This window comes from Gopherus evgoodei, chromosome 1, assembly GCF_007399415.2.
Source record: "Gopherus evgoodei ecotype Sinaloan lineage chromosome 1, rGopEvg1_v1.p, whole genome shotgun sequence".
In the NCBI taxonomy this organism is placed as follows: domain Eukaryota; kingdom Metazoa; phylum Chordata; order Testudines; family Testudinidae; genus Gopherus; species Gopherus evgoodei.
Genome location: NC_044322.1, coordinates 224,262,259 through 224,275,885, shown reverse-complemented (window position 1 = coordinate 224,275,885; position 13,627 = coordinate 224,262,259). Strand labels below are relative to the sequence as shown.

Here is a 13,627-nt window from a genome sequence, read left to right as displayed (position 1 = left end):
TGATGGCCCTGACTAAGTTGAGCATGTTAGAACCATTAACCACAGAGCCTTGGTTCATAAAAACCCCTTTATCATTCCATGAAAAATATTTTTATCCTAGCCCAGCTTATTTAGCAATACTAATGCATTTTTCTTATAATGCTTATTCACGTTATCCAATACCTCCTGAGCAACAGAGTGTGAGGTCTTTGGTGTTTCTGGGAGTTTGGCAGTTACATTCTGTTCTTGTTCTGGTAGAAACAGACTTATTTTCACTTTTTCCGCATCGCTCCTTTTCATGTACATTAGGTACCTTTAAAGCATGTCACTGTAAAGATTAGCCTTTTAGTATTCGGCTAAGTCAGTTCTTTGAAGAACAGACTTCATTTCAGCATCCAGTAAGTGAGTTGCAGTCGTTCGTTAGGCCCCCTGAGGATACAGAGTTCACCTGTGTTCTGAACAAAGTATCATATTTTTCCCAAATCTTTTTACAATGCCATTATTTTAGACCCCCGGAGGATATAGCGTCCATCAGTTTACTGAATGAAGCATTAAACTCTTCCCAAATACTAGTATATAGGGGAGCTGTGACGAGCTCATGGTTTTGAGAGAATGGTTTGTCAGTCCTTCATTTTTTATTCACAATCCCTAGAGCGCATGCTCCAGGTTTGTGAATGTGCATGGTTTTGCACAAGTTCAGAATCCCTAGTGTGTGTGCACTGGGTTTGTGAATGTGGGCATTTTTGATCACAGTTTTCTCTGGGTTTGGTGTGGCAGTGGCCGCTGAGGAACTAGAGCTATGGTTGTGTGGTTGTTTATTTTTTTACTAGAGTCTTGTTTTGCCCTTGGGTTTGACGTATTTGAGGTTTGGACTGCCCGGATGCTTCATCTGTACTCTTGTGCTGTTTTGTGTTGTTAAAGATCTCAAAGCAGATTCCTGGTTCTTTGACGGTTCTGGAGGAGGTGTCCTTGTAGCTCTGACTACAGCATTGTCAGAAAAGTTGCCCATGCCTATGAGGGAGTAGGGGGGGAGCATTTTACAAAACTGAACTTTATCATCTTTCTCACCCACATCTATGTATTTACTTAAAATACAAAACCTCATAAAACAACCAAACCAATAAGCAAAATATATTTACTGGGCTTCATCCATCCATCAGTCACTGATGCTGGTGAATTTTCCTTTGCAGCTGTCTCTTTCCTTTTTCTTTTGAGCTTGGTTTCCCTCTGGTCTAAGGATCTCTCATGTTTTGACCGTACTGTGGAGCAAACAACATTATTATAAAACACATGAAACCATCTTGTAAACTTAAAAACTAAATATTCATTAGGGTGTTTTTCTATTTAAAAAGTCATAGCTTTAAAACAAGTAATCCATTTCACGCTGTACAGCAAACACAGGTTTTGAGTTTATTTCTACCACTTAAAAAACAAAACAAAAAAACAACAAATAAACTCACATTTTTTAAATACATCTCATTTTGCAGAATAAAAAACCAAACTGCTTTTAAAATCCATTTAAAACCACATTTTGCACAGTACAAAACCCAGTTGGTTTGAAACAAACCAAATACTTTTTAAAAACCTACACCTGTGCCTCGCACAGACCCCTTCTCACACACAAAACAGCAGCTTTATAAACTCACCAAACCAAGTTTGCAGCCATATACTTTTCAATAACTCCCCCATGCATTTAAAAGCCAGTTGCAAAAAAGTTCCCTTTTACTATGGGGTAACTAGAGCATGTGCAACCTCTGCACTGATTTGATATCATCAGCTGTTGCCCTGAATTGATCAGTTAATAGAAACATAAAACTCAGGTCTTGGCAGGTAAACGTTACTTCCCCTCTAAGAGGGAGCAATGTCTAGTGGTTAAAGCACCTGACTTTGAGTTAGGAAATGTTGGTTCAAGTCTTGGCACTGCCATTCACTTGCTGTGTGACTGTGCAGGTCACTTAGCATCTGTGTCTCACATGACCATGCTTTTAAAGGGAAAAAAGTTGGCACATACTCATGGTGACATCTTTTAGGGCTGCAAAGAGTCAAACAAAAGGATACTTTTATTATTAAGTGTGTTGATGTCACCACTGCCAGCTTCTGACCCAGGGAGACTGGATATTTTGGAGTGGAGGATTTTTTCCAATACTTTAGTGTTCTGCATTCATTGTGAAACATTGAACAAGTATCATCAACAGTACCTCTGAGCAAAGGAACAGCTTTGATAGCATTTACTTTCATTCAAGTTCTCTTCATTCCAGACATTGTTCATTACTGTGAAAGCTCATTCCACTGGGCTGTTTGTTCTCAGGAAACAGTGCAAATTCTACTCAGCATAGCAATACATCTTGAACAAGCATTGTGTAGCTATAAAAAAACAAATATTTTGGCTGATGAAATGAAAAAAAAACCCAGGATATTTCAATTATCCTGGGGCATCATAAGAAAAACCAAGAGTATCCTGGTTGAAATAGGTTGTATGGTCACTTTATAGTTACCTCACATGTAATGGGATATTTACTTCCACCTTCCAGAGCTGTTGTAAGGCTATGCTCAGGAGCGCCGGTGCCTCTGATAGAGGCGGCGGAAGGTCCGGCCCCCGAAATACTGCTGATGACCGCCTAGGCGGTCGCCACCCCCTAAATGTCTAGGTCGCCTAATGGGTTGCGCCAGCCCTGGCTATGCTCATTAATATCTGAATTGCTTTGAGAGTGTTATAAACAGATAGTTAAGGGTTAATGCCTCTTTTACTTGTAAAGGGTTAAGAAGTTCACCTAGCCTAGCTGACACCTGACCAGAGGAACCAATGGGGGAACAACATGTTTCAAAAGGAAGGAGAGAAGTTTCCTTTGTTTAGAGTCAGTTTCAGTTTCAGCTGGAGTGAAAAAGATCAAGGAACGAGCCTGTGATCAGAGTAATAAGTTTTAGAAAGGAATAAATAGGTTTATGTTTATTTTCTTTTGTAACTTTTCTTTGTGCCATTGGGGAAATTATCAAATTGGGTATTCTTGTGTGTATTAAGGTTTTTGCCCAGGGAACATCCTGTGTTTTAAATCTGTTGTCTGTGAGACCAGCTGGTATGCTGTCTCCCAGAGGTTTTTGTCTTTTACTTTTCTTTTCTTTAATTAAAAACCTTCTTTTTAAGAACTTGATTGACTTTTCCTTGTTTTAAGATCCAAGGGGATTGGATCTGGACTCACCAGGAATTGGTGGGGGAAAGGAGGGCAGATGGTTAAATTCTCCTTGTTTTAAAATCCAAGGGATTTAGATCAGTGTTCACCAGGGAATTGGTGAAGGAGTCTCTCAAGGCTGCCCAGGGAGGGGAAGGTTTGGGTAGGGGGAAGAGAGTTTTCCAGGTACACAAAAATCTGGATGGTGGCAGTGAGGCCGGATCTAAGCTGGTAGTTAAGCTTAGAGGTGTTCATGCAGGTCCCCACATCTGTACCCTAAAGTTCAGAGTGGGGGTGAGACTATGACAGAGAGCCTCGGATGGAAGGCTCTCTGAAGTATTGTTTTAAAGTGTGTTGATTTTGACAGTAGCTTGCTAATCTGAAATGAGCCTCCAGAACTAGTGCTGCTAATTCTCCCTCCACCTTCTAAAACTCAGGGAGGTACAGTGAGACAAGGTGTTCCTTCTTGTTTCCCATATTTCCAGAACTGTGCTCCACTGCAGGAGAAAATGACCTAAAATGCTTCTGAAATTGTTTTTTCTATGTGATTTCCCAGCCCAGCGGGTTGGAAAGCATAGGATAGGTGGAAAGAGAAAACTGGTCACTTATCTGAAACAGAAGCTAATCACTTATTTACTGCAAGTGAGTACCAACTGAAAACTGAGATCTCTAAAATGTATTGCTGGATTGTTGGCTGGTTTTTTCAGTATGATCCCAGTTCTAGCAGTATGACCACTGTATTTCAGTCAGACTGGAACCGCTACATAACGAAATCCATGTGCTCTTTATATGGTGCAAGGAAAATCTTTGACAAAGATATGTATATTTTTCTGTTCTTGCAACAACGCTGATGCTTATAAAGCACACACACTAAAGCTTCTCTCCTAATCATGCCATTTGAAAAGCCTGCATTTTCTTTATGCTTGCAGGCAGCTGTGGTCATGGTGGAATTGTGAATATCAGCCAGCCCTATGTTGTACTGCTGAACTGGAGAGGATTTTCCTTCAAATATGGATCCTGGGGTACGGATTACTCTCTTTGGACTCCGCAGAAGGACCTATATTTGGTTGCACCTTTGAACACAGATGGGAGACTCTTAGAATATTACAGACTTCATAATTCCTACGATGATTTGCTGCTATAACTTCATGTATTACAATGTTCATAATTGAAGAGAGATGGGCAAGCTCGATTTAAACACAAACACATTGGCTGTGAGGAAAACTCTGCCGAATGCTGCTTCTGGTAACCGTTTCTCTTATGCTGGTGTTGGGTGGCAAGATATGGATTTTGCAGTGGATGAAAGTGGATTGTGGGTAATTTATTCAACCGAGGACAACACAGGGAACATTATGATTGGCAAACTCAATGAGACCACACTTGATGTGCTCCATACTTGGAATACAAGGCAGTACAAGCCATCCATTTCCAACGCTTTCATCATATGTGGTGTTCCATATGCCACAAGATCTGTCTACACTAGGAAAGAGGAAATATTTTACACATATGACACAAACACTGAACAGGAAGGTAAAATTAGCATAATTATGGATAAAATGTTAGAAACAATTCAAAGTATCAACTATAACCCCTCAGACCAAGTTCTATACGTTTACAATGATGGCTACTTTGTTAAATACAATCTCATTTTTCAACCTGTGTTACACTGATATGAATATACACAACAAATAGAGATCACAGAAAGTCCGATTTTATATCTCTTTGGACAATGTGAATGTTAAAGTAGGCTCTAATCCTACCAAGAGTAGCTCCAGGTCATAAGGTTTATTACCATGAGCTATCCCATTGAAGGATAATAAGCTCTATGCCTGGTAACATTCGTTGCAAGATTAGGTTCATAGCATTTTAACTGGTGTTCAGATACAGTTGCAACACGAGTACTAGAAATGCCTCTGCTATAAACACAGATTAAATAGATGACTTAGTGATGGACAGAACATGTATCATGATAGGGAGATTGCTCACACACTGATGTGCATTTGGAGGAATGTCTGTATTTGGATAACACATGGAAACTGAACTGCTGTTTTGTCATCATTGCTCAAAGTATACAAGGCCATAAATATCATATTAAGCATTGGCCTCAAATAATACCTAAAAGATTAAAATCAGAGGAGAATTAGGACTTGATCTTTAAAGAGCAGCCATTGGTTAAGATGAAGCTGTGGTTGCCTTGGCTTCTTCTTGCAACCCATCAATGTATTTTGGATGGCAGGGCTCCAATGCATTACTTTCCTAAAGTTGCACTTCATGGAAAAAACTTATTAACCATTTTTGGACAGTTACATTTTCTTAGCAATGTGTCCTGGGGACCTGATCCAAAGCCCATTGAAAGCAGTCCCTTGGTATATGGCACATGCTGCAATAGAACATAAGCTATGCCATCCTACATGCTCCATTTAGTCCCAGAGTCCATTTAGTCTGCAATTTACTGTGATCTCAATTAGCATCTTTCAAAAACACTCTGAAAACAAGGAGCCAAATTAATTGCCAGTATAATTCCATTGGCATCAATTACCTTACATTGGGGGTGAATCTGGCACATGATCTATCAGTTACAGAATACTGAAGTTGGGACAAAATCATATGCTCTTTATTTTTAACATGCCACAAGATTTTTATCAATATCTGCACTGTAATTGTGTCAGAAATAATGAGATGAAAAGTTATGAAAACGCAGTAAATGTTTGTTGGTTGTTTCTATTCATTCTATCTTTGTTTTATAATCTGGATCAGTAGATGTGAATGATTAATTTTTGTTTAATAGTGTTATAAAAATCCAAACTTTATAGTTGTTTGTCATTGCACAACAGCTGGGAAATTTTGGGGATGTAGCAAGAAGCCAGCTTAACCAAATGATATTAGAAACAGAAATCATACTCCTTTGGGCTTAAAGTGTTTAAGAGCTCCTGGAACAACACAAAGGTGTGAATCAATATGTCAGTAACTAGAGGAGGGACTTTATTTCCACCAGTTGAAATATGTTCACCGGTTAGATTAACATCCTCCACCAAATTGAGATGTTACTTGAGATGTCTGAGGCTGGTTACACATTTTTAAGTCAGGCGCTGCCACTACCAGGTATCTGCATCTGTTTCCAGAAAGTGTGTAAAATGAATGTGAAAGCCAGCCATCACTGGCTCAGTAATCTGATCCATGAGCATGGGCCTTTAAAGAATTCACAGTTGTTCAGCTGAGGGTTTGTTTAACTATAAAAAAATAAAAGACAGCAGAACATTTCTTGCTTCACATTTTTTGGGGTGGCATCCCATTAATTCCCAAGGGTTGACCTATTCACAGGCATAAAAGGTAATTCTATATGGCATCACATTTTAAGGAGCAATTTGGGGCTAGATCCACAAAGAGAACTTAAGTTCAGTGTTGCAACACCTAACTTTAGGACCCCTGCCACTTACTGGAATCTTCAGCTCTGACTCAGCTACACAGGCTCCCTATAAATGTATGTGGAGAGTTGGGCTCCTAAGAATGGGATTCACAGAAGCTGAGTGGGAGGCTGCTGAAGCTGGCCAGTAGCAAATGCTGAATAGAGGGTTGGACTCGAGTTCACTTAATGCCACTTGGGAGTCACAGCTGTGAACTCTCCCCTGGAATTAGGTGTTTAACCCAGGTCAGCCCTGTCCAAAAGGGGAAAAGAAAAGGCAACCTGGAGGTTGTGATGCCCTTTTATATACAGTATTTCAAGCATTCAGCCAGGCTGTGGGAGACCAGGGTTCAGATCCCCACTCTTCTGGTCTCAGAGCAAGCACTTGAACCCAGCTTTTTCACTGTCCAAGTGAGTATGCTAAGCACTGAGCTACAGGGAGAGTGGGGGAGGGGCTTTCTTAATCTCATCTGTTGAAGCTGCTTCACTTTGTATGAAATACAGTGGGCCAAAGAGCCGTCAGAATGACTCTATAGCAGAGGGATCACAGTATCTTGTTTACAGACCCCAGTTCTAGTCCTGGACCAATGACTGTTTAAGCCTGGACCACTACTCAGTTCTAAGATGTTATTGTGTCCTATTATTGTCACTGTGAGAAATCTTGTGATTAGCAACAAACTTGCTAGTAACAGGCAGGGCCAAACCTGTCGACTTTCTTGCGTAGGAGGTGTCATCAGATGCTCCTGGTGTGTTGCTCTGTTCTGTTCAATGTTGATATCAATCAGCTGTGTGCATGCTCCCTCTGTGTGCTGCCTCAGCTGTGCAGATCACTGGCACAGCAGACCCCGAGGGAACCCCCAATGACCACAGACTCTAGTAAGGTACAAAGGCACCTGGGCCAGGTTTACTGTCAATTGAAGCACAGTAATAGTTCACTCTAGACTTGACTCTACAGGATATACTACGAATATGTGCCCACTGGGAATGGCCTCAGCTCAGTCAGTGGTGGGACTCTCCATTGCCTCCTAGGCTGGACAACGATACTGCCCCAGGGATGCATTCTTATAGACAGGTACAACTAAGTTACACATCACTCCTGACATATTGAGTTGCAACCCCTCTACGTAGCAATGTGCCGCCTCTCACCTTGTACATGTTTGTTTGAACAAAACAACTCTATCCATCATATTACCCTTTTGGCCTTGTCATTGGGATGGGTCAGCCTGTTCCTTGTTATCTGTGTGGAGTGTAAAAGTAAGTGAATGTTCTGATATCTGGTTTCCAGTACCTTTTAGATATGTCTCTTTTTGCAGCATCAGCCCTTTCCTTGCCAGCTTCTGTGAGCAGGGCCTGCCTCTGGCTCACAGCTTAACTTTGCTTTGTTAGCAGAGTCTTGACCATTACTTTAGTTCAGGCCTTAGGCCTCATACCGGGCCTCTGATACCAAGGTTTATATCTCAGGGCCTCCTCTTACTACAGAAGATTCCTATTTACCAAACAAGTTGTGCGAAGTCAGTTCATTCTGTATCTAATATCAGAAAGACTAAAGCAAAGGACAAGTCTAGCTCATATTGTGCATTTCCCACTTGCAATTTTTGAGTGTCACATCAGCTGGACAGCTCCATGCCTTTCTGTACTCCCCAAAGAGAGAGTCCTTCTTCACAGTCATGGAGGTGCCTAATTTGGGATAGTTCCAAATGGCCTCATACTATAAATGAGTTTCTGATATGGTACTCGCCAGTTTACAAAGAGGAACACAGCATCCCCAGTCCCTGCACAGGCTTGCCAAATTGAACAACAATGCTATGGGAAAGTAAGCGCCTTCCACTGAAGCAAATGACAAAACTTCCTTTTTCTTCAATGGGAGTGAGACTGCAATGAACCAAAACCTGGACACAAATTTGCTTGTTTGGAGATCCATTCCGGACCTGATTCCTCTCCACAGTCTTTCATCTTGGCCTGTCTCTTTGTCATCTCCTTGTGGATATTATCCTATCTATTTCTTTGTAACTTGGTTAAAATTGAGCTCCTTTCATTCCTTTCAAGATCTCCACTACATTCTCAGTCACCATTGACAGTACAATCATCCTCCCTGTCACTCAGACTCACATAAGCGTCATCTCTGACTCTTCACCCTCTCTAGAGCCATGCATCCTAGTTGTATCCAAGCCTTGCCACTTCCTCCTCCCTTGTATTTCCATTATCAGGTCTATCCCCTCAGTCACACATGACTAAAATTCTCTTTGATGCTTATCTGCATCCTCTGGGACCTTTCTGGCACCCACCTCACTCTCCTGTCTAGTCAAAATGATGTTGCAAAGTCACCTATTTGACCTGTCACAGTGACAATGTCAATCCCCTTCTCAAGTCCCATAGAACATGTCATATGCAAGCTTTTTGTTCCTCCTTTATGGACCTTTTACAACCTAACTCTTTCCCACTTGTCTACTCATGTATCCAACCCTGCTTCTTCTGCGCTGCCAATGCTGTCAGCCCCTGTCATCCATTAGTTCACCTGTCACAAAACCACCTTCCCATTTTCTTCCATTCTGACTCTTATGCAGGGTCACTCCCTCTAAACTAATCCATAAATCCACTACACTGTGCTCTTCCAAATAGCTCCTTAAGATTGACTTCTTCCGGACGCCTATGGTAAGTTGCCAACTGATTACAACTAAGCAGATGTCTCCACGAAGAACTTCTTATATTTATCATACTTAATTATATTAAAGACATGAACCAACTCAAAACCGTCCATCCGTCCACATAGTTGGCCTATGCAAACTCATGATCTTGTTACTTTTACCCTCATTGTTTATCCCTCATTCTTTTCAGTTGTTATTACAATTACTTTTTGTGTCTTAGCTTCAATTTTGATATATGTTCTTCTAGGGAGGAACTGCCTTTTTGCTCTGCATTAGAACAGCATCAAGCACCAATTGTGGCCTCTAGGTACTTCTGGGATACAAACAATAAATAATAGCCTGCCTGGGATTATTTTGTGCGTCTGTATTTTTGTCTGAAATGTCATGCGTGCAGCTCTGTGGATTAAATATCAATTGGCTTTGAAACAAGTAGGAAAACAATATGCTTCCAGACAACTATGTAAACATTCTGTTGGAAACTGTGTTTCAACAGTTATATACACATAATGACATTTAAATTTCATGAATTCATCACTAAATTTATAAGATGTAAAAGATGGGGATCTCTTCTTTCTCCTGTAGATATTACATTTTTATTTTTTTGTGATTGAATGTTAGTGCTCCTGAAAGTTAGAGACTAACAACACTAGCCTGAAGCTACTACAGAGCACAAAGCCATTGGGCAGTCTTGTGCACTGTTGGTGAGACTCAGTCATAAAAACAACATATAACATTTCTCTTGAGAATACATTGAAAAACCATGAATTGCAGTCTCTGTTGAAGATTCTTGAGAAATTCTGTTCCTATTTGTTCTAAGTCTGTTTTCAAACTCTAACAAATAGTTCTAGTGTTAATTACTTAACACTCTTTAGTTAGTTATTTGCCAGTGTAACACCCTTGGAGTTCAGGGAGCATGGCCCCTGTCACAAACACACAGCTAAGGGTAGCATAAAATTGCTCCTTTAGCTGTAAAAGGTTAAGAAGCTCAAATACCCTGGCTGACACCTGACCAAAAGGACCAACGAGGGGAGAAGATACTTTCAAATCTGTGGGGAAGGTTTTTAGTTTTTGTTTTTTTTGTGTGTTCTCTCTGGGTCAGCAAGGAACCAGGGCAGGGAAAATACATCTCCTAAAGCCATATCTGAACTAAACATCTAAGATTACAAATTATAAGTAAATGGAAGGAAATGCATTGGGTTATCTTTTGTTTTAGCTTGTGAATTTTCCCTAGGTTAAGAGGGAGGTTTACTCCTGATTTTTATTTATTTATTTATTTGTTTGTTTATTTTGTAACTATAAAGTTTTGCCTAGAGGGGAATCCTGTGTGTTTTGAATCTGACTACCCTGTAAAATTACTTCCATCCTGATTTTACAGAGGTGCATCTTTTACTTTTTCTTTATAATAAAGTTCTGCTTTTAAGAACCTGATTGGTTTTTAGTGTTCTAAAAGCCCAAGGGCTGGTCTGTGGCCACTTTATGAACCTATTTGGTTGGTATATTATACTCAAGCCTCCCCAGGAAAGGAGGTGAAGGGGCTTGGGGGGATTTGGGGGGAACAGGAACTCCAAGTGGTTCTTTTCCTTGAATCTTTGTCTAACTCCTTGGTGTTGGCAGCACTACCATTCCAAGGACAAGGAGGAATTTGTGCTTTGGGGGAGTTTTTAACTTAAGCTGGTAGAGATAAGCTTAGAGGGTCCTTCATGCGGGTCCCCACATATGTACCCTAGAGTTCAGAGTGGGGAGGGAACCCTGATAGCTCCTTAATAACCTTGTTCTGAGGCAGAAGAAGTGCATGTTGTTTCAAGGGCTTGGGGGGTGGGAGAGCAACAGGGCAGGTATGTCTGTAGCTCCAGACAAGAGGGCTACACCGAGCAGGCCCTTGTGTAAAGCAGCAGCAGAGAACTAGCCTGGAGCCTGGGAGGGACAAAGTGGCTGACTGGGGCCACCCCAGGACTGGAGCCAGGAGGAGCACTGTGTCGGGCAGGAATCATCTGAGAAGGACAAACCAGAGCCTCACCCGGAGCTCTATGGGGCTGTGAGTACTGGGGCTTGTGACTTTACATTTGGAATACAGATGGGGACTGTAGCTAGTTAAGTGGGGAGGTTGTTGCTCTGTTTGGCTTTCTAGAGAGCAGAAGAAGAGGGCGCTGGAGGGGTTTGCTGGGGAAAGTTTACTGGCACCGAAGACTCACTGCCAGACTGGAACTTTGCCCAGGACTCCATGCTTAGTGTCTGCCCTTTCAGACTGAGATACCACTGGGGCCTTGTGTTGGATGCAACCCTGATTTACTGCTCCTCCTATCTCCTCCCCTGTTGGTTTTCTCCATTCATCCCTCTGTGGTGAAATATTTCCCTCCTGTATTACTTGTACTATTCTGGTGTGTGTGTGTTTACTGCAGGGGATGTGGAACAGGTATTCCTGGGTTGGAAGGGACACATCTGTACATGCTTGCTTGACATACATTTCATGAGCACAGGCGTATACCTGCACAGTTCACTCCCATCCCTGATACCTGCCCTTTTTGCAGTGTGAGGGAGAACCTGGTGCATGTTTTTTGGAGTGTTCCAGGTTGCAGCCCCTTTTCCAGCTCATCCACAACCTTCTCCTGAGTTTCTGACCACATTTCCCCCCCAGCACATTTTGATTTATGCACACCCAGTCCATATACACATGAAATCACTAGATCTCCTCTTGAACTTCCTCCTGGTGCTGGCCAAGATGGCCAGGAAGAGGATGCTGGATGAGGGGTGCTCTGCGACTGTGGGGACTACTTCCGTTCCTCCCTCAGCTCACCTGTCCAGGCAGAGTTCCTCCAAGTGGTGTCCCCTGGCTGCCTAGATACCTTTGAGGAGCAGTATCACTGTCCGAGTTTCTCTGCTCGGTGTCCCCTTCCGGATCCCTGATTTGGTACCTGTGACCCTCACTCCTGACCCTGTTCTTCATTAGTTGTCCTCTGTAATTATTTGAAACCTGGGTCAAGTAGCTCCTCCCCTTAGGCTGGGGGAGTGGCCTTCAGACGCAGACAGGCATGCACTTGCCTGCCTTCTGAATTTCAATAGGTGCAGGCCTTCTTGGAGTCCTCATCATTGCACTAGAGGCTGTTCCACAGGAACTACCAGGACTGGAGATCTTCTGGACTACAACCGGGGGGACTGGGTGGATTCCCGGGCTCTAGGTTGGTGCCTGGGGCTCTCCACCTCCTCATACCTCCCGACGTGTACTCCAGGAGGAGATGGCAGGCTTATTACCCATCTATCGGGCTTTCTCTGAGTGGGTCCTGCAGGAGTGTGCTCTCTCCCACCCCTTACCCATAGCCTTCCAGACCTTTTCACTGGGCCTCTTTCAAGCAAGCTTCCCCCGTCCCATACCCCGTAACTCTCTCCACCTTGCAACATGAGCCAGCTGCACGATCTGCAGCTAGTTCATTTCTGAAGCGTGCCGAGGAAACATCTGTACACACTCGTGCTCCACACATTTAATTCCCTCACCCTAATGTCCTGTCCCGATACTAAGTGGTGGGCCCTTCTGCCATCTCTTGCGGGTGAGGGACCCCGTTGGGCCAGCCTGTATTCCACCTTGGTCCTATGGCCCACCAGGGATATCAGCTGGTGGCTCCTTCATGTAGCCATGAGCATGGACATGTACTTGGCATGGTTCACACTCATCCCTGCACTTGCCCCTTTTGCGGCATGAGAGAGACCCTAGCACAGATTTATTTTGAGTGTGCCATATTGCAGCACCTTTTCTGGCTCCTTCAGAACTTTCTCATAAGGTTCTGCCTGCACTTTTCCACACACTTCCTGATTTATGCACATCCTGTCATGAGATTCCCTGGCCTACATCTTCTTGGCATTGACCAAAATGGCCATCTATAAAACCATGCTGGATGGAGAGGTGCTCTGTGACTGTGGGACCTATTTCTGTTCCTCCCGCCAATCACGTGTCTGGGCAGCGTTCCTCTGGGCCTCATCTTCTGGCTTCCTAGACACCTTTGAGAAGTAGTGGATGCTCTCCGGGGTTCTATGCTTGGTGTCGCCCTCCAGGTCCCTGCTTATGGCCCTATGACTTCACTCCTGTCCCTGTTTTCTTAGTTATTGTCCCCCAAAATCATTTGGGCTCTGAGGTTAGCCACTCCTCCCCTTAGGCTGGGGGAAGGGACTTCAGATGTTACTTATCAGACTCTGCCCCACAAGCCCCCCATCTCCCTCCCTTCCGTAACCTGAGCTGGCTGTGCAACCTGCAGCTGGTTCATATCCAAACCATGCCAAGGAGACATCTTTACATGCTCATGCTCCATTCTTTTCATTTCCTCACCCTCATGTCCTGCCCTGGCCAAGGTGGCAATCTATAAAACCAGGAGGAGGATGCTGTACAGAGAGGTGCTCTGTGAGTGGGGGGCCTATTTCCACTCCTCCCATCAATCATCAGTCCT

General features: G+C 43.0%; 1 pseudogene; it reads left to right on the top strand.

Annotated features, from left to right (window-relative positions):
* LOC115644496 overlaps positions 1-4,816 on the top strand; it is an 80,252-nt pseudogene extending 75,436 nt beyond the window's left edge.
* Positions 4,817-13,627: the final 8,811 nt, after the last annotated feature.